The sequence below is a fragment of the Mesocricetus auratus genome, unplaced genomic scaffold (genome assembly GCF_017639785.1).
Source record: "Mesocricetus auratus isolate SY011 unplaced genomic scaffold, BCM_Maur_2.0 Super-Scaffold_100004, whole genome shotgun sequence".
NCBI lineage: Eukaryota > Metazoa > Chordata > Mammalia > Rodentia > Cricetidae > Mesocricetus > Mesocricetus auratus.
This window is the reverse complement of record NW_024429189.1, coordinates 99,201,924-99,223,051: the sequence shown is the minus strand read 5'-3', so window position 1 is coordinate 99,223,051 and position 21,128 is coordinate 99,201,924. Positions and strand designations below refer to the sequence as shown.

General features: G+C 43.4%; 1 protein-coding gene and 1 long non-coding RNA gene across 3 annotated transcripts in view; one reads left to right on the top strand and one right to left on the bottom strand.

Moving 5' to 3' along the window:
• Nucleotides 1-3,880, bottom strand: part of Shld1 (shieldin complex subunit 1) — a 63,212-nt gene extending 59,332 nt beyond the window's left edge. Inside the window, exon 1 of one of the 2 annotated variants that reach the window (XM_005068667.4) lies at nucleotides 3,759-3,880. The gene's annotated coding sequence lies outside the window, so the exon portion shown is untranslated. Of the gene's footprint in view, nucleotides 1-683; nucleotides 987-3,758 lie in introns of those variants that run through there. The other variant, XM_040746348.1, reaches the window with a different exon arrangement.
• Nucleotides 3,881-14,158: 10,278 nt separating this feature from the next.
• On the top strand, nucleotides 14,159-17,300 carry LOC121140248. Its single transcript, XR_005877038.1, has 3 exons — nucleotides 14,159-14,363; nucleotides 16,316-16,514; nucleotides 16,721-17,300. It is a non-coding gene; the product is annotated as an uncharacterized LOC121140248 (long non-coding RNA).
• Nucleotides 17,301-21,128: the final 3,828 nt, after the last annotated feature.

Genomic DNA, 21,128 nt, shown 5'->3' with positions numbered 1-21,128 from the left:
CTACGTAGTCCAGGATGATCTGCAAACAATGCTCCTGCCTCAGCCTCCCAAGTGCTGAGACTATGGGGCTGAACAACAACACCTGCAAAGTACTTTATGAGAAGGGAAACCATCTAGGATACAATAGTGGTGAACAAGCTTCAGTTAACAGAAGCGCTTGACCCAGATTTTATAAAATAAAGTATTAAATATGTCTGAAATACAGAGACCAGTTGGGAGCAAGGACACATCCCAGGTTACACTCTGGTTATTTATCTGGTAGTGACAATCAGATGTGCATATGCTTATTTTATAATGCAAAGGGTTTGTTTGGCCTTCAGCAGGATTTACTTTGTTTTGGCACAGTGCTCAGATTGGAATTTTGGGCATTTAATGTAAGCGATTCGAAATAAAAAGCAAAAATATCACATCAGGGATTCCTTTCACTGATGACACTCAGTGTGATGTTCTTTGAAGGCAGGTAGAATATACTAGTCTCATCTGTAACCTCTTCACTCCCTTCCACAAGCCTCCTGCACTGGGTTACATAACCGCAGCAGAAACCAGGACTGCCATGCAGAGGTCCCTGCTGCAGTGACAGGCTCGCTTAGCTGTTAGGATGCTGATGGAGAGACTGAGAGACAGGATGTTCTGTTTTTCAGAACTTTATCTTTCCACTCCTTTTAGGAATAGTCAGCTGATACCTTGGCTGGTCCTCTGCCTGAGCAAGTGTCCACAGCCTGTGACTGGGTGTCTGCCAGGTGTCAGTGCTGGTTTGTTCGTTCACTTGCTGTCTTTGCCTGACCAGCACTGGGGCTGCTCCAACTTGAAGCTATGAGCCTTCAGACTGAGCTCCTTCAGTGGGAGCAGCTTTTAATGTGTTTCTTTGGGCAGCTTTGTGTGCTTCCCATGATGTCTGCATCTAAATGGAATGGGGGTAATGAGTGGATTATTGCTGCACGGGGTTATTGTAGGTGAAGCACTTGGGGTAGGGGTCATATCTACTATCCCTTGACAAAGGTGAGCTCTCGTGACACTGCTCATATTATTCTGAAATTGCCTCTTCCATTAAACATCTGTCTTTGACACCTAGCCCTGCATAATGAACTGACATCGTTTCTCCTCTGAAAAAAAAAGAAAGACTGGGAGAAAAGACAGCACAAGAACAACATCCGCATTCACACCACAAGAAAACCAAAGCCAAGGCCGGGCATTGGTGGCACACGCCTTTAATCCCAGCACTCGGGAGGCAGAGGAAGGCGGATCTCTGTGAGTTTGAGGCCAGCCTGGTCTACAGAGCAAGTTCCAGGACAGCCTCCAAAACAATACAGAGAAACCCTGTCTCGAAAACACCAAAAAAAAAAAAAGAAAAGAAAGAAAGAAAAAAAAACAAAACCCTGTATCTATCACAAGCACACCTAGTCCTCTACTGAACATGCACCAAGGATATGACTTCAAAGACTGGAGGTGCAGCTCACTTACACTGGGAGGGCCTTGGCACCCTCCTACAGTCCCCCACCACACACACACACCAAAAATGGAAGAGAATGACTATATTTCAGGACTAAATGGAATTCAAAGTCATTTTATATTAAAAATCATTCATTCTTTTGGTTTGTTTGTTTTAGACAGAGTCTCATGTATCTCAGGCTGACTTTGAACTTCTTGTGTGGCTAGAGATGACACTGAACTTTGAACTTCTGACTCTCCTATTTCTACGTCTGACACATTGGGGTTACAGGTGTGTGCCTGGCTTGTGTGACACTGGGGAGCAAATCCAAGACTTTATTGATGATAAGTGAGCATTCAGCTAATTCTAACGGAGCTACATCCTCAGCCCTCAGAGTTATTTTAACCTCTGTCAATCCATCTGGATTTCCCCACACATTATTAATAGAATAAAGAACAAACCCACAACAGACACATGGGAACTTTTGACAAATACTGTTTCTTGGTTACTCAACACACTAGGAATACAAAATGTCTTCTTCAACCATATAAAGAGTGGTTTTGAAAAATCCATAGTAAAGATGGTCAGTAAGACCAGCTAAACACTTTCATCTTGAAATCAGGTGCAAAACAGGGATGTCTACACTCGTCATTTCTAGCCAACATTGTGCTAGAAGTTTTAGACAGCACGATTAGCCAAGAAAAATGAAAGGAAAGGTATCTGGGTTGAAAAGAGAGCTATACAGCTATCCCCATTACCAGAACACAGGGGCAGAGAATGCAGCTTGGTGGGAAAGCACTTGTCCAACAAGTACCAGGCTCTGGGTTCAATCCTCAGGGCAAAAATCAAACAAAACCCAAAGACATGCTCTTACACAGAAAACCATAAGGAATCCACAAAATAAATTAGAAAGTAAACAACTTACACAGGGTTGCAAGATTCAAGACCAACACCCATACAATCACTTGTATTTATGTAATCAACAATCTCAAAGGGGAATTAGAACCCATTTCCATTTCTAAAAGCACAGAAATACAACAGGACTGCATTAAATAAGCTTAAGATATGTACTAAAGAAAAAGAAGACATTCCAAGTTCAAGCATCAGAAGCCATCTTAAGATGGTACTATTCAGCAGAGGTGGTGGCACACACCTTTAGTCCCAGCAGAGGCAACCCCACCCCTGTGAATTTGAAGCCTGCTGACCTAAATAGCAAATTCCTGCCCAGCCACAGCTACATAGTGAGACCCTGTCCTGAAATGAAATAAAACAAGATAAAATTTTAAAAATGATGCTACTAGTGCCTAAATTAACCTGAAGAACAAGGGAAATTAGTGCAAGCCAGATGTGTTAGCACACTCCTGTGATCCCAGTCAGTGTCTGGGGGCAGACAGCAGGACCTTGAATTCGGGGTCAGCCTGGACTGTATAGCAAGACACTGTCTCAAAAGGCCAAACAAAAGAAATCTCTATAGTAATGAAGACCATGGGCTGGCACAAAGACAGTGAAACTGATGGGCAGTTGGTGGAGTACTTTGGAAAACAGGAAGGTCCTGATCAACAGAAAAATAAAAATATGCAATAGGATTCAATTCAGCTATGACTATGAATATATATACATATACATACAAACATACATACATACATGCATACATTAAAGGAGTGCAATTCTCTGAAGTCCCAACAACAAGCCTTACAAATCCCTGGCCAAAGAAGGTAGTCACATACTGTTTGATTTCGTTTATGTAGCATGCAAATTAGGCAACTATAGAAACAGATGGTACAGTGGTCTGGGGCTGGGGTGGGGGCAGGTGGTGGGCGGGGCGATGCTACCGGGTTCAGGACTGTGTTCCTCAGAATCTTTGGGGTGATGAACAATCCAAGGTTGTGATGATAACTGCACAATTCCGCTAAGGTATAAAACGGGTTGTAGTTTACCCTGTGAACTTTATGAAAACATCAAGTTACTAATATGGCTGTTTAAATTTACAATAGACTCATGCCTTTAATTCCAGCAGAGGCAGGAAGATCTGTAAGTCCCAGGTCATCCTGGTCTACATAGTGAGTTTCAGGACAGCCAGGGCTATGTCGAGAGAGACCCTGTCTCAAAAAGCAAAACCAACAAAACAACAATAATTCGAACTAGTCCCGATCCCGACTGCTAAATTCCAGACCCGATAAGAAGGATGCAGTGGGCGGGGTTCGGGGCGGAGGGGCCGGGCAGGTACTGGGCTAGACCGGCTTCTCCCTTCCCTCCTCGCTTCCCTGCTCCCTTCCCAATGGAGTAGAAAACCGGCAGAGATTCCTCCTCCAGACTCCGTGTCACTCACCCCACGACAAGAGCCCGGAACCGGAAGAGCCGACTCCATCTTTGTTGTGGGAAAGCGAGGTTTAAAAGGAAGTAGTCTTTGCTGAGGCCGGAAATGGGCAAAGCAAGGCCGCTGCGGCCATCTTAACTGAGGGCATATGCCTGGCTTTGGCAGCATGCAATTTCTAGATGCTGTAAGTGGAGGGTACCAAGGAACTGGAAAACAGCATGAAAAATGTCTTAAAAAGAACATAAGAAAGAAGAAACCTGGCCTGTGAAGTCCACTCTGAACCACAGTCCTGGTGAAGAGATTGAGTGAGGAGGGACGATCATAAGCTCTAAGGCCAATAAAATCCTCTCAAACAACATGAAGGACACTATTTTAACATTGTTGCATGGATTATATTTGGGCTAGAATTTCAGATTCAAACAAAAAGATGAGAAAGTTCGAGGCGCTGGAGATATGGCTTTAGCCACAGGGCGTGTGAACGCTTGGCCTGGGTAGGTGAGGTTCTAAATTTAATCTCTAATATGTTCACCCCCTCTCAAAATGGACACAGTTAGAACAAACTCGGCCTGGAGCGATACAAGAGTCCAAGAGCTTTATGGTCTGCTTACAGGAAAACATAAAGAAAAGCCTGCGTTCTCCTATGCTGTCTTTACAGGTTTAAACAAGGAGACCCAGTTCTCTACTGATTGGTCTACCCGAACTGTTGAGAAAGCAAGTTTGTCTCCCAGCTGATTTAAGTGGCACTTAGCACAAAGACTCCCCTCCAGTTTGGTCCTGTCCACTGGGCCCTACTATAAAAAGCTAATCTAAAACAATTCTGTTTAACTAAACAATTTTCTCCCAACCATATTCTTGAAGGAGTCCTGTATGTTCACCGCCTCCTTTAAATGCTTACTTTTGGTTGAGACCTCACACATTAGGACTCCTGCACTTTACAGAAATGTTTTTAAAAATAGTACTCAAGGGTCTAGAGAGATGATTCAATAGTTAAGAGCTCTGGCTGGTCCTCCATGGAACCTGTGTTTAGTTCCCAGCACCCATTTGGCAGCTCACAATCTTTTGTAAGTCCAGTTCCAGGGGATCCAGTTCACTTGTCTGGTCTCCTAAGGCACACACATGTTGCACAGACATACATGTAGGCTAAACACCCATACACATAACTTTTAAAAAGTAATTTTTAAAATCTTATTTTAAATGGCACTTGAGCCAGTTGTGGTGATGCATGTGTTTAAAATCCATCACTCAAGAGGCAGAAGCTGTTCTCTATGAATTCAAGGTTATCAGAATCTAATTATCCATCCCAGGCCAGCCAGGGATAGAGACCCTGTCTCCAAAAGGAAAGAAGGGGAGGGAGAAGGAGGGAGGAAGGAAAATAAAAAAGAAAGGAAGGAAAAAAAAAGAAAGGAAAAGAAAGCAAAAAGTACATGAGGTTAGGCCATTCAATACTACATACTGTGAAGATATGTGCAGATGTAAAGACTTCTCACCATCCTCCCTTCCAGCCCTCTACCTACACACTAATTATATGTTTCTTTTAAATACTCCATGCTTGTTCTTTCTCATCCTAACTTTTTCATCACAGCTTCATTCCTAAGGAACATTCTTCTCTCCCTTCTTGTTTTTGTGATATTTCAGATGTCAGCTTCAGAAAGTTCTCCGTCCAGGAGCCTCCTCTGACTTGTCAAATGGGAGTTGACTATTCCTCCCAGGAGACCTACTTTCTTCTACTTATCCCTTTAAAGTCTTGTGCCCTTTCTCCATTTCCCAGAGAATAAAAGCTGTCTCAAAGACTAGCTTTTGCATACTTCTATCCTGATCCCAGTTCAGTGACCCAGGTCGATATGCCTCTGTGGTCAGGAATGGGCGAGTAGTCCCTTCTCAGGTATCGCTCTTCTCCACCCACACCTGACTCAACAATTACACTCAAACATGACTGTGTCACCTATTACCAGTGGCGCAAAAACTTGGGGCCTTTTGCCATTATCACCTTTGTTCTTTGATAAACAATTTAAGTGTCTACTTTATCTCTCACAGGTTTTGGTGTCATTTTTCCATGATGAGGCTTGCTTTTCCTATGATGCTTCCTGGAGCAAAGTCTGGAAGTCTAGATAATGTTGTTTACCTTGTAGTCTGTTTCTGACCAGCCTCTCCCACCACTTTCTGGGCACCAGAAATGAAAACTGATTGAAGTAGATATCAAAGCAGAATATTAAGTTGGGTATAGTGCACGTCCAAGCACTCAAAATGCTGAAGTAGGAGAATGACTACCTCCAAACAGAAAAGGGAAAACAACAACAAATCATAAATCAGCAAAACAGAGAATGTAATTAAGTATGGCAATGTATGCCTGTAATTTCAACATTTAGAAGGTTGAAGCAGGAGGATTATGAGTTCCAGGACAGCCTGGGCTACACTGTGAGAGTAATAGATGGTTGTGAGACACCATGTGGGTTCTTGGAATCAAACGAGGGTCCTCTGCAAAAGCAACAAGTGCTCTTAACCACTGAACCATCCTTTAGCCCTGATTCCCAGTTCTTTGGCCATTGTTTATATAAAGGTTATATAAGTTATTTCACAGTTTTATACTTATATGTTTTTAAGATTTTTAATTTGTGTGTGTGTATGTTATCTGTCATCAACTAAGCCACCTACTTCAGTTAAATGATCACTTAGTTCAAAGACCAAAATAGCTCTTTCAAAACAGGGTGGGATCCTTTGAAATTATCTTATCTTCACGTCATGTTGAACTTTGACCTACTTAATTACTCTCATTTGGGAAATTAGCCTTAAGAAGGGAGAAAGAAAACATTATAAAAGTTCAAGGGTTGTCGGGCATTGGTGGCGCACGCCTTTAATTCCAGCACTCGGGAGACAGAGGCAGGCGGATCTCTGTGAGTTCGAGGCCAGCCTGGTCTACAGAGTGAGTTCCAGGACAGCCTCCAAAGCCACAGAGAAACCCTGTCTCGAAAACAAACAAACAAACAAAAAAAAAGTTCAAGGGTTAAGTATACTGAATCTGAAAGCATATTATTGCTGTTTCAACCATTTGATACTGTAAAGACATAATTAAACTACTACTTAAACTACTAAGAAAGAGACTGTGAAGTTCTCAACTAAATGCATATGTAGGGTAGTTCAAGTTTTATTTCCTAGTGAATTCACATCCCCTGGTGTCTAAGTCACTTACTTAACTGCACCTTAACTATTTATAAATAGCAGAAGGTTGGACTGTGAAGGTGAAAAACATTACTAACACAGTGCTGGTCAAGAGATAAATACTCTGAAAATACTCCATACTGGCAGAAACCACAGTCCATTTCCTGGCACGCAAGGTTGTGAGGCCGTAGTAAGTAGCAAGTCTATTGCAGCTTCTGATGGCTAATAACTGATTATCAACTTAACAAGACTCTGGAATCGCCTAGGAAACAAGCCTATGGGCAAACCTGGGAGGAACTTTCTATGCTGGCTAACTGGCGTGGGAAGAACCCCCTTAACAGTGTACCATTCCATGGGCTGGACTCACAGACTGAACACAGAGGAGAAAGTGAGCTAGCATCCATCACTCTCTGCTTCCTGGCTGTGATGTATCCTGCACCTGCTGCCGTGTTTTCCCAACTGTTCTGGACTGTATTCTTGGGAACTTCCAGTCAAAAGAAACCTTTCATCCCTTAATTTGGTCCTTGTCAAAGATTTTGTCACTGAAAAAATGTCATTAATACGATGATTCTAGGGGCAGACATAATCTAATCCATGGTCCAAAGCTACCCTCAGATGTCAATGTTGAAGAGAGAAGGAAGCAAGTGCCTTGGACATGGACTTAAGACTTTCAGCCTGAACTCTGTCTCTCTTACTGGAAATTGTACGATGAGCTACTGAACCTCTCTGAGCCTTTATCATCTGAAAGAAAAGTACAATTAATTTCTGGGACTATACCTTCCATACATACAACCCTTGCTGGGTATTGAGTCCAGACCCACATAGATTTAGTATTGAGGGAGCATCACTAGTTTGTTTGGCTTCAACCTCTTTAAATTTCATGAGTTCACTGCTGACCTGGGATATTTTCATCACACCTATCATCTGCTCACATCTCTATTTAAGAATTGCTGACTGTTAGACTGACATTCTATCAAGCTAGATTAAAAAAATAAATTCGAGGATTGAAAACTGTGGTTCAGTGTCAGAGCTTCTGCCTATTGTGCACGAGGCCCTAGTAAGATCTCCACCACCTAAACAAGCAAACAAACCAGAAGCTAACACACACTACTATGAGGCTGTTTCCTCTGGAATGAAACATTTCCTTATGACTGGAGGAAGAGTGAAGGCTCAGAAAGTCCATGAACCCACAAGAAACGTACAAGAGTTATGAGGGACTCTCCCCATGTTGGGGACAGGAAACTTGTCTGTAATGCCTGCAGGTTGTGTATAAGACTCCACTGACAGCACTCATGAGCCATCACCTACGCTAGGGTGGGCTTTTCAGTGCTGTAAAGTCACCCACACTCCTCTAAGTCACACAGCCCCCATAAAATCACTGGTCTTGGATGTAAGAGTTTCCTTGGTCTGGCATTATCCTCTCTATCTGGAGTAAATAAAGAATGTCTGTAGTTGAACTTTCTCATCAGACTGTTGGCTCCCCAATAACGACACAGAGACTTCCCATTAATTGTGAAAGTTTGGCCTAAACCATTCCTATTCATCTATGTGCTGCCCCAAGGCTCATTTACCTCATCTACTTACTGTCCATGTGATTTCCTGCTTCCTCCATGCCTTCTGGCATCTCCACCTGTGGGAACAACAGACCTTGGCCGGAAACTCACTCCTCCATCAGCCTGGGAACAGGCAGCTGTGAGACAATGTTTACTGAAAACATGTTTACTGAAAACAATCCAGTGCCCTAAGAAATGTTTACCTGGAGCTATAAGTTCCTGATAAGGGCTCCATAAGGGCTCACTCACTGAAACACCCTGACTTTAATCTTTCCAATGGCTAGCCACCTCTTCCTGCCCCCTGCTACTGCTGATTCTGGTGTCAGGGATTTAACCACCAGCCAGGAGGAGGAAGGGGGATGGATGTGTGTGCGTTTGTGGGTGTACGTGTGGCAGAAGCTTTTCTGGAGGGAAGCGTTTCTTGGGAAGTTCTCCTGAGCTTTCTTGGGGAGCATAAAGATTTCTTAACGCAACCGACTGGTCTCTGTGTCATCAATCCCGACACCCTCGCCACATTCTTAGATACAGGCTGAGCAGCGGGCGCGGCATCTACCCTTTTTCCCAGCATCCTCTGTGACTGGAAATCTTGTCTAGCTATTGGTCATTCAGTTTTTTATTAAATCAATCATAGTGACACATCTTCACAGTGTACAAAAATATTATTTCACAACATTTCCCCCTTTTGTCTAATTAAAAAGGAAAAGTTTTAACTCTAACATAAGAAAACTTCATACAATAAGAATAATTATCAGGTAAGAATTACATTCATAATGTCCAGTCCATTTGTATATGGTAAATTTGGAGAAAATACTGTATTATCTATCCTATCTTTGTCCAAAGTCTTATACCTAAACTATCTTTGGTCATAACTTGTATTACCATCCTAAAAATATCTTTTTAGACCTTAAAACATCTTTTTAGATCAACAATTTAAGCTTTTGTTTCTTAATCTTATAAGCTTTACATCTCTTATGTAAGTTTTTTAAAATTTGATAACATAGAAAACTGTAACTATAACTATCTTGTCTTCAATTCCATCAGAGATCAGAGAATGATAAAATATTACATAAGTAAACAGGAACTGCAGAGCAAACAACTTCCAAAACTATAGAAATGACAAACACATCTGGCTGCCTGGACAGACACCCTGTGGTTCCTCTGTAACACTGGAGCATCCATCCTTGGCCTACAGGCCTAGAATATCTGACAGACTTTTCTGTGAAGCAGGGATTTTTGAAGGACTATCCTACCCTGTCTTGGCAAAGTTCAGCAGTCACTTTCTTTTGTGTCCTGTCCTGTTTGTCCAATTTGGACAGCATACTGTCAGCAGTCCCAGGGCAGTTTCTTTGCCCAATGGCTAACTTTTGCCACAAAGAAAGCAAATTCCATATTGGAGGTTTTTCAGTACCCATCTCTGTGGTAATTGGTGCTGCCAGGAGCAGACATGTCTCAATGTCATTAAAAAGCCTTATGCTATTAAAACATCTTAAAGGCCTTATTCTGTAGATCTCTGAAGTGTTTGAAGACCACCCATCTATCTAAAATATATCTCTGTTTGACCTTGAAAACATACCTAACATGGCCACAAATTTTATTGATATATATGACTACTAATCTACATTTTTAATTATCTTTAACAGTTTGTAATAATAACTTTCAAGGACTATAAATTTATGTTTCATGTATGCTTGAGTTTAGAGAAGGAAAGAAAGAACCATGCTCCAACTCCAAAGCCAGCTTTGATTTTTAATTCAAATGAGACTACAAAAAGACCATTTGCTTTATATGTCTGTAGAGAATAGCAGAAACAAATGCTTGGAAAGATTTTATAAAATTTTATCCTTTTGGGAATGTACTATGTCATTAGGCCAATTTATTCTCTATTCTCTTTCTTGGGACATTTTCTCTGAATGATTCATTCTTCTTCTTCAGATATCTCATTTGTCCAGTGATCTTCAGATTCCTGAATTCTTTTATTAGTTGGATGCTTTTATTCTCCTAGAAAGAAAAAAACAAAACCCTGCCCCAACCCTAAATTTTGGAGTTTTGCTCTTTTGACAAGTTATATCTGGTCAAATGAAAGGCATTTGTTAGTTTTATAAGTTAGTTTAGATTGAATGATAATGCTGTATGAGGAACTATCTCCTTTTTCTAATCTGCCCCGACCCACGGGACATTCAACATGGGGGCTGGAGGGCACCTAGGAGAAATATGGGGGACAGGAGATACGAAGAAAGATGCCAAGACAGGATTCTGATTAAGGTGACAGCTTTATTTCATCCCAAAGGGATTTATATAGGGGAATGGAGGAGGGGAAGGAATGGAGTGTGCTGTAGCTGCAATGCGCCTGGCGTAGCAAAGGTCAGTGGGATGGGTAGGTCATCCTGTGTCCTCTGGTAATCTAACTGCAGACTCTAACTTTATCTTTCATATTCTACCTTCTACTGTTCAAGCCTACGCCCTAGTGACTAGGCATATAAGGTCTGTTTCCTCGGAACTTGCTTCCTATCTTAAGAGATGGTATTTCAGAAATGTGACCTGGAGTCACGTCCTCTCTATCTATGAGGAGGACGTGATAATGCTATGGCTGAATTATGGTGAAGGCCCCCGACACTAATCAAGAGGTCTTTCCTGTTTGAATCTAATCTTTATCAATTTTGATGGTATCCATAGCTTTTCTTTTTTGATGGATACAAAGCAAAACATCTTCTCCAACATAACACATATCCTGGTTTCCATTCTGAGAGCAACACATCTTTAAAGAATACAGGCTTATTTAATTCAGCAGTGTTTTCTACTATCTAACGTCTCTTCACAGCTGTTGCTTCTTTATCCTAAAGGGTCAAGACCCTCTCTAATCCCTGCCCTACTACTTCCAGTGTCTCTATATCTGTTCTCAGTTCTCCAAAACCTCGATGGTTAATTTTGGTTGCTAGTAGCTAGCTTTGTCCTCTGATTCAAAGCAAACTTTACTGTCAGTCTCTGGAGCATCAGAATGTGATCAGATTATCACACAACAATAATCTTTCCAGGAAGTCACACAACAGACAGTGACAAGGTTGTGGGAAAAAAATGGAATCCTTGCACAACACAGCATTGGTGAGAATATAAATTAGTCCTACCAGTACAGAAAACTGTGCTGGGGTGTGGTGATATATTACTTATGATTTATTAAATCTTGCCTGAGGATTCAGAAAGCAAAGTCAGTCACAAGCTTTAGCGACCAGACAGTAGTGATATACACCTTTAATCCCAGGATTTAGGATTAAGAGGTAGATAGACTTCTGAATTCAAAACCACCCTGGGCTACCAGAAAGCGAATCTGAGCTCACGCCTTTAATCCCAGGATTTGAGAGGTATAAAAGATAGAGGCATTCAGTCTGCATTAGTCTCTGGCCATGTTTAGGAGAACATAGCAGTCTGAGTAAATCTGAGGAGCAGTAAAGCCAAGAGGAGTTTGAGGGTCTACCCTTTGGTCTGAGCTGAGATAGAAGTAAGAGCTAGTGGCTGGCTGCTTTGCTTTTCTGATTTCCATCTTGGAACTTGAACCCCAATATCTGTCTCTGGGTCTTTTGTTTATCATGTTACACTGGGGTCCCACAAAAATTCCAGAACAACCATATGGCCCAGCAATTGCACTGCAGTTATTTATGCAAAGGAAATAAATCAATATCTATCTCAAAAAGACATCTGTACTTCCCAGGTTAATCCTAGCCCTCTTCACAATAATCAAGAAATAGGAACAACCTATGCATCCATCAATGGATAAATGAGTTTTTTAAAGGTACACACATGCAATGCAGTAGTACCTAGCCATAAAAAACAATAGAATTCTATCAGTTGCTACCACATTGATATAGCTGGAAGACATTACATTAAAACAAATAAGTCAAGTGTACAAAGACAAATACCACATGATCTCGTATGTGCAACCCACATAGTTATCACAGGGAAGACAGTATGGTGGGTAGCGGGGGCTGGGAGTGGTGGTGGCAGTCGGAGTTGACAGTGAAAACATTTTGGTTAGGTAGGAAGAATCAGGCAAGGAAGGAATTTACCATGCAGCATGCTGACTACACGTAATGATATGTTGTATCCTTGGGAGATGCCGCGGTAGGTATAAAATGTCCTCACCACAGATGGTCCCTGTGTGAGGGAGCATGTACATAACTTAGCTAGATTGGATCATCCCACTGTGTAGACATACTTTAAAAACATTCATGTACATATTTTGTCAATTAAAAGTATATATAGCATAGACATACTTCTCAATTGAAATGTAATTTATTCTTTAGATAAGGCAGGGTCTCTCTCTAGTGAAGGTTGGAACTCACTGTGTAACCAAGACTGATCTCAAACCCACAGCAAACCCCTGGTCTCAACTTCCCAAGAGCTGTGATTTCAGACAGGAGTAACCACGCCTGGTTCTTTCTTTCTCTGATAACCACTTGCCTTATAAATAAAGACTTTCTTTTCTTCTGCTGGTGCTTGTGCTAGGCAGACACTCTACCACTGATCCACATCTCCAGCCCTTAAAATGTGGGGTGGGGTTTGTATATTCACACACACACACACACACACACACACACACACACACACACACACACGCACGCACGCACGCACGCGCGCACACACACGCACAGATAATTTTTGCATTGAGAAGGGGTCTCATTGTGGAGGACTGGCTGTCCTGGAATTCACTATGTAGAACAAGCTGGTCTGTAACTTACAGAGATCCACCTGCCTCCACCTCCTGAGAGCTGAGATTAAAGAACTGTGCCACTGTGCCTGGAGCATATATACAAGTTTAAATCTCATATAAGAGAAAATATGTGAGGTTGAGCATGGTGGCATACATCTTTAATCCCAGCCAGGGATACATAATGAGATCCTATCTCAGAGAGATGGGGGGTGGCAGCATTTGTCTTTCTGAATCTTATTATTTGATTTAATATGATTTCCAGTTGTGTCCATTTTCTGTAGTATCAGGATTTCACCTTTTCTTCTCTTTTCTTTTTTCTTTTTCTTTTGAGGGTCTCTCTATATAGCTCTAACTGTCCCGGAACTCACTATGTAGACAAGTCTAGGCTGGCCTCGAACTCACAGAGATCTGCCTCCCTCTGAATCCTGAGTGCTGAGCTTAAAGGCGTGAATCACCACACCCAGCTCATTTTTCTTTATGACTATATATAATTTCCATTTTGTGTGTATGCTACGTTTTTCTTTATCCATTTTCTGCTGCTGGCCATTTAGACTCCCTCTTTGAAGCAGGGTCTTCATAGTAGCTCAGCCTGTTTTGGAAGTTGCTGCACAGCCTAGGCTTCTCTGGAACTTTGGATCCTACTGCCTCACCCTCCTGAGTGCTGGGAACAAAGGCTCTTGGCACCAGTAACAAATGCCTTTGAGTGATGTACTCAAGATAGGCCCCGCTGCATAGACTAAGCTAGTACACGGGGAACCCAGAGACCTTGCCAAAGAACTACTGACTTCAGCTGCTTTTATCAGTAATGTTTGAATCTCATCTGATTCTGCTGTGGACCTTCCGAGACAAGAAAGGACAACACTCCACGCTGGTTGATACACAGGCTCAACTACTCCAAAATGACTAGCAACAAACAAGCATTGTGACTCCCCTCACTGCCCCTCCTGAACCTCCTCCTCTCCTTCCCTCTGTCATTTTACTTTGCTCCCCCCCTTGCCCTCCCCTCCCTTCCCATAGCTTACTGGGTGGTGTGGTGAGGGCTGTGCACTCCTCATTCTCAGCTAAGGGTATAATTCCTGGGAACTCTAAGAAGGGCTGAGGAACAAATCACACTGTGTGCTCAGAAGTTCTTTTGAGTTGGCCCCTTTTTGTTTTCTAGTTCTGGCACCCAGGAGCTCCTTGACGTCACTGCATAAAACCCAGCAGGTATGAGTGGAATGGGAATTTGATGACCTAGACCTTGAACTTACAGTTCTCCTACCCCAGCCTCCTAATTAACTTGGGATTCTAGGCCCATGCCACCAGGCTCAGATCCTAATCATTCTTTATTCAAAACTTGCTTGTAATTATTTTTGAGCCAGGCATGGTGGTTTGTGCCTGTGATTCCAGTACTTTGGAGGTGGGGCCAAGACAAAGAATTCAGGGCAATCCCCAGCTATATAGTGAGTGAACTTAAGACCAGATGGAGCTACATAAGACCCTGACTCAAAAAAACTAAATATAAAAGCTTGGCATAGTAACCGAATCAGTTTTCTGTCACTGAGAGAAAACAGCTGAGTCATTACATGGCTGAAGAGGCCTGTTCACTTTATGGGAGAGAAAGGGCAGTTTCTCAGCAAATGCAAACTCCCAATGACTGAACTTCCTTATAGGCTCCACCTCCTGAAGGTTCTACCATCTCCTAACAGTCACCAAGTCTTTCCAGGCCTTTAGGTGACAGTGGAGAGCTAACCTAAACATCAGGTGTACACCATGCTTACAATCCCAATATCCATGAGAGGGAGGCAGGAGGATCTTGGGAAACTCAGCCTGGGCTACACTGAAAGACTATCCCAGGAAGATACTAAGCAATCAAGCAAACAAGAAGATCTAAACTACAGCAATTTGGTTCTTTGGAGGATAAAAGTACTCCTTGAAGTTTATATATTCTGTCTAAGTTGAGCATCCTGGCCTTCAATTTTCTATGTAGCCAAGAACAACCCTGAATTTCTGATTCTCTTTCTTCCACCTCCCAAGTACTGGGATTGTAGGGTTGCATCACTATACCTGGACAACTTAATGAGGGCTTCTCATAAAATAAAACACTGGAGAGATGGCTCAAAGAGCAAAGACACTTGATACCAGGCCTGATGGCCTGAGTTCAATTTCCAGGACCCATATGATGTAATGTCTTAGTGTTCTGTTGCTGTGAAGAGACACCAGGACCATGGCAACTCTTATAAAAGAAAGCATTTAATTGGGGCTGGCTTACAACTTGGAGGTTTAGTCCATTCTCATCATGTCAGGGAGAACTGTGGCAAGTAGGCAGACATGGTGCTGGAGAGGAAGCTGAGAGTTCTACATCCATAGGCATCAGGAAGAGAGAGCCTCTGGGCTTGGAATGGGCTCTTTAAAACCTCAAAGCCCACCCCCAAGTGACACTTCTTCCAACAAGGCCACACCTCCTAATTCTTTCCAAATAGTACCACTCCCTGATGACTAAAACATTCAAATATTTGAGCCTATGGGGGCCATTCTTACTCAAATTACCATATGGAGGGAGAAAACCAACTCCCCCAAGTTGTCATCTTACTTCTATGTGCACACTGTAGCATGTGTACACACACACACACACACACACACACACACACACACACACACACATATATATATATATATATGTATATAAATATAAAGCAGGCCTGGGGATATGGCCTAGCTTTCATGAACTTGTGTCCCCTAACATTTCTAAGTCAGGGTATATTGAATTAATGAATCATTATATATATAATAAATCTATTAAAGTTGCTAAAGTAGATGGAGCAGGCAGTCCTCATCTGGATATCTGTGTCCCAAATCCTTCATGCATTTTTAAAATTTTCTTTTGTTTCTCCCACCGGCCTGCATGCATTTTAGAAGCATAATTTGTGCGTACTCTACTAATCCCAGTGTCAGAATGTCTCATACAGTGGCTTGCTTAAAGGGCAACAAAGGGAAAATCACTACTAAAATCTAAGCGAGGAGAATATGTAATTAAGACACTTATATGCCTTCTAGCCCATTGATGTAGAACATAAACATGCCTTGGACTCATTACCTAAGATTATCTCTCTCTCTGTTGTGGACAACTGCACAGACTCAGTCAAAGTGCTAAGAGCATGTCTGAAACTCTGCTCCAGGTCTACAGTTCCTGTGGCTGGTACTGCACCTGTTCCATGAAAAGGAGACAACATGACCTAGTACCCGAGGTTACAATAGAGGATGAGACCCACAATGCTGTGCATATCCCTCAAATGGACCATCCTTACCACTCCCTTCTACCTGAGACACACATACATGCTGTCTCCTAATAGCTTCTATTATAAAGAGCTGTCATCGGTGAGTTCCCGCAAATGCCTTAAACTGGAGAATTTCTCCACAACAGGGGAGCCAACGTGTCTGAAGTTTTCATGAAAAGGAGCCCACCTCAAGAGAATGGTTAATAGAAAGCAAGAAGGCTTGCTTGTAGAACCAGGTGTCTGCATTAGGTCTCAGTCCAGGCTTAAAAGCTAAATGGAGTCAATTTGTATTTATTTGTGTTCCAGTCACCAAGATGTAACTAACCAGAAAGCCCTTGATCTGATCTTCCAAGAAATCGAGACAAGGCAGTGAACAACCACATCAAAAAGATGACCTTCAGGAGCCTGGATTGTCCCCAGGTAGTTCCTCCTACCGTGCCTCTCAAGGGGAACAATGACCAGCCTGCTTTTGTCCTCAGTTTCTGCTTCCGTCTCCCTCTTTCCACCCACCAAACCAATTCTGCCTGCCTCACTGACGCACATTCTGCTTCAGGGTTCTCAACCTGTGGGTCGCAACCCTTTGGGGCCTGAATGACCCTTTCACACTGGGTTGAATATCAGATAGCATTCTTCCCCAGCCTTATACTCTAGCCTCTCCCAGGCACCCCGAGGCCGCATGTACTAAGGCAGAATTGCATACAACTGCTCACAACAGGTACATGATCATCTCTGGCAAGCAAGCCCAGATGGACTCTTGACAATGGTCGCAGTCTGGCTTCCAGAGTGTTCCATCCAACACTCAGCCTCCTGGGTGCTGAGGCTAAAGCGCCACCATGCTAACTAGCATTGTTTTTTGAGACAGAGATTTTAGTAGCCCAATCTGGCCTTGAACTCACTATGTAGCTGTAGCTACACTGAGCTACTCCATGGCCTGTGTCGAGAGGAGGAGCACTGGGGGCAGTGACTGCTTTCCATCTTTTCTCTGTAATAGCACGATTGTGCTCTTAGTCATGATGCTTTATAACAATGCAGCGACATCCCAAGCTGTGGGCTTACAAGTTTAAGAACTTGTATTTCTTTAAAAACATTTAATTTTGCCAGACATTGGTGGTGCATGCCTTTAATCCCAGAGCTCGAGAGGCAGAGGCAGGTGGATATCTCTGTGAGTTCAAGGCCAGCCTAGTCTACGTTCCAGGGCTGACTCCAAAGCTGCAGAGAAACCCTGTGTCGAAAAACCAATATATATATGTATATATATATATGAATTTAATTTTTAATTATGGGGGAGGGGTAAGATGTGTGCATCAGTGTAGGTGCAGTACCTGGGAAATAAATCCAGCTCCTCTGGATGAGCACTATATACTTTTAATCACTCAGCCATCTCTTTGAGGCCTCAGAAACTATTTATAATAAACTTCCTGCAGCAACTGGTTATTGGGAAATTACTTTTTTGGGGGGGGTTTCTAGGGTGGCATAGGCAAATTACTTTTAAGAACTATCAGTTCAGAGGTTTCTATTTTTCTTAGCTTGTTTTTACTTTGTTTTGTTTTCTGAAACAAGGTTTCTCGTTGTAGCCCTGGCTCCCCTGGAATTCTACGTAGACGTAGACCGTATTTTCTTAGTTTATAATGACAGCTGTCTTCCTTTCCTTAATTAAGTGGCTCTCAAACATTACAAGCTCCTGGAGAGATTGTTAAAACATAGATCTGTAGCCAAGGATAGGGTTCAATGCTTGTCATCTCAGCTTTTGGGAGGTGGAAACAGGACAATCAGTAATTCAAGGTCAACCTTGGCAACATAGAAACTTCAAGACCAACCTGGGAATTCTGTTTGGTGTTTTGTCAAGTTGACCCAAACTAAGGTCATCTGGGAAGAGGAAACCTCAATCTAAAAAAGGCCTCCATCATATTGGCCTATAAGCAATTGTCTAGGGCACTTCCTTGAGTAATAATTGATGTGGGAGGCCCCGCCCACTTGGTGTAGTAGCCCCGCCCCTTGGAAGGTTGTTCTGGGTTATTTAAAAAGCAAGCTGAGAGGGCCGCGGAGAACAAGCCAGTAAGCACCAATCCATGGCTTCTGCTTCACACTCTACTCCAGATTCCTGCCTAGAGTTGCGGCTCCAACCTCCCTCGGTGACTGAGTGTGACCCGAGCGTTGTAAGCTGAAATAAACCCTGTGCTCCCTAAGTTGCTTTTGGTGGTGGTGTTTATCACAGGAAAAGGGAGCAAACAAGAACAGTGAGCTACATGAGACCCTGTCTCAACAAAACCAAACCCAGACATAAACTAACTTTTACCCCATTATGTTTGGCTTCCATGCCCAGAGGCTGCGATTCTGTGGGTTTAAGAATATATTTGTAACAAGCTCCCAGGTAATACTGATGTCACCTGTTTGGCCACATTTGGGTAATCTCAGTCTTAGCCCTGGCTCTTGTGGCCTTTACACTGTTGACACTGAGCCACATTTATCATAGAGCAGGCCTGCGTGCTACAGGATGCTAGCACATCCCTCTGCAATGACAAAAACCTTTCAGATGCCACCAGTGTCTTCTGGAGAGTTTCTAATTGAGGGCCACTGCTGTGAGACAAGCACTCAATAACAATCATCTTTAACCTCTACATTCCATCTTAGCAAAACCCTGTTTCCATATCCATGGTGCCATGTGTAGGCCACCAGACTCCTAGGGAACAGGGGATCGAACCAAATTAAAGCCATTTGATGATTTCCCACCATCCCTTTCTTGGGATTTTTGTCTCATCATGATTAAGGCATAAGAAGGGCTCTTCCTGCTACAACCAGGAAAGACAGGTTCCTGGCCTTCTCTGGAAAGGAACACAGAGACTGTCAACATTATCAGTCTTTGTCCAGAAGGGCTGGTTGCCTGTGGGGAATTACATTAATGATCCCACACAGAGAAAAGAAACAAGTCTTACTTTTCCACACCCATACCACTCTATCCCAGAGAAGAAGAGCAGATGGGTCTAGTATCTGCCTCCTCAGATGCTTGGAGGCCTTGGCAGGATCAGCTCTGGGACAGTCTGTGTTGATGGAGTGAGGGTCTCAGTGAGCTAGCCAGGGTCATTGATCTTATAGCTCACCCAGACTGCAGGAGCATGTAGGCAGTGCCTCTTCTTCAGGGGTTCTTTGTGCCTCTCCGGTGACACAGTTGTGCCCTTGCCACCATACTCTATAAACATCACAACCAAAACACTGCAGGGTGAGAATTTTAGGAACTGGGAAACTGTAGACAGATAATATTTTTGGCCAAGGGCTGATGCTTCCCCGTCAACAGCATCATGCTGACAGCTGCTGTCTCCAGTCATGCACTCGAGGCCCAAAAGCAAAGACCAGAGCTAAAGATTTGAGGACCATGGGAGACAGCAAGCCAGGGAGTTTGCGGAACTGCCCCACAATCGGTCCCTGCTCTTGCACATTTGACTGCCTAAGCTCCCGGCTACTGCCATGTATCTCTAAATCTAGAGCAGCTTGGTGAGGCGTCACTGTCCTATCTAAGATAACTAGAGAATAAACTGTTCTTTCCAAGTTGTCATGGATCAAGCAGAAGCACCTTGCATTCTGAGCCAACCAGATCTTCAGGCCCAGTTTTATGGATGGCCGGAGGGTAAGTGATATCTTGCTCACTGACCTGTGGGGGGAGATTACCACTCATTATACTCTCAGGGCTGTGAGAAGGAGATTCTTGCAAGTGTAGTGAGCTAAAATTTTCCAGCTCACTAACAGTGTGGGTGTATTTTTATGGTGTTTTACTGGATTAATTGACTCTTGGACAGGACAGGATACAATCTGACAAAGCCAGCAAGTTCAGCCAAGCAGATATAAGCTTTTGAGCATTTTGTGGCCGGAGTAGAAGTTAGTGATGAGTAGAACTGGGGGGGGGGGCACGACACACACCTCACTGGGGCCATAGCAGCCAGCAGTTGGAACCCCACCCCTGCTGGAGGTCACAGGAGTGCAGGAACACCAGCTAGAGAATCTGCCTTCTCACACCATCAACCTGGTGTACAAGGAGAGACAACCTGACTTCTGTTCCACCTGGTGGCGGGAAGGTCTTCCCCAAAGAGGAGGTCCTCACTGACCTTCAGGACGCCATTCAGGGCCCTGAGGAGAATCCCTATGCCAGAGGTCTGTTCGGCCACTCCTGGGCAAGGACTTCCCTGCCTCCCCACCCAAGGCCTACTCTCTAAGACCTTCTACTCAAATGTGGACGCCAATGGTGAGATCTGTGCCAATGTGTTCAAGGGGAACTGGACGGCTGGGGTGGGCATCTGACATGTGCTGCTGACCTAGTGCCTACTGATGCTCCCTAACCCAGAGTCTGCACTCAAGGAAGAGGACGCTGTTTTTGGCAAACACGAAGAGTAGGCTGGCTGTGGTCCATCTGGTATGCAAGCAGCACCAGCAGCTGGAGGGCTGAGGCTACTGGGATCTCAGCATGGTATTATAGCCTCCTCCAGTGACCCCAGGGCTTTAGGAGGAGCCAAAGATCCCAGGGTGAAGCAGCAGCCAGAGGCCAGCAGGGAGGAGACTGTTGTGAGCGCTTGTCCTTCCTCCCTTCTGTTCTGTCCCCTCCCACGGTGTCTAAGTTATTTAATTTACAGCTGTGGTGGGAGAAGAGGAGCACCCGGACCTGGATTTGTTTTTCTAAATAAAGCTGGAAAAGAAAATAAGCAAAAAGGACTGAGCTAGCTTGTAA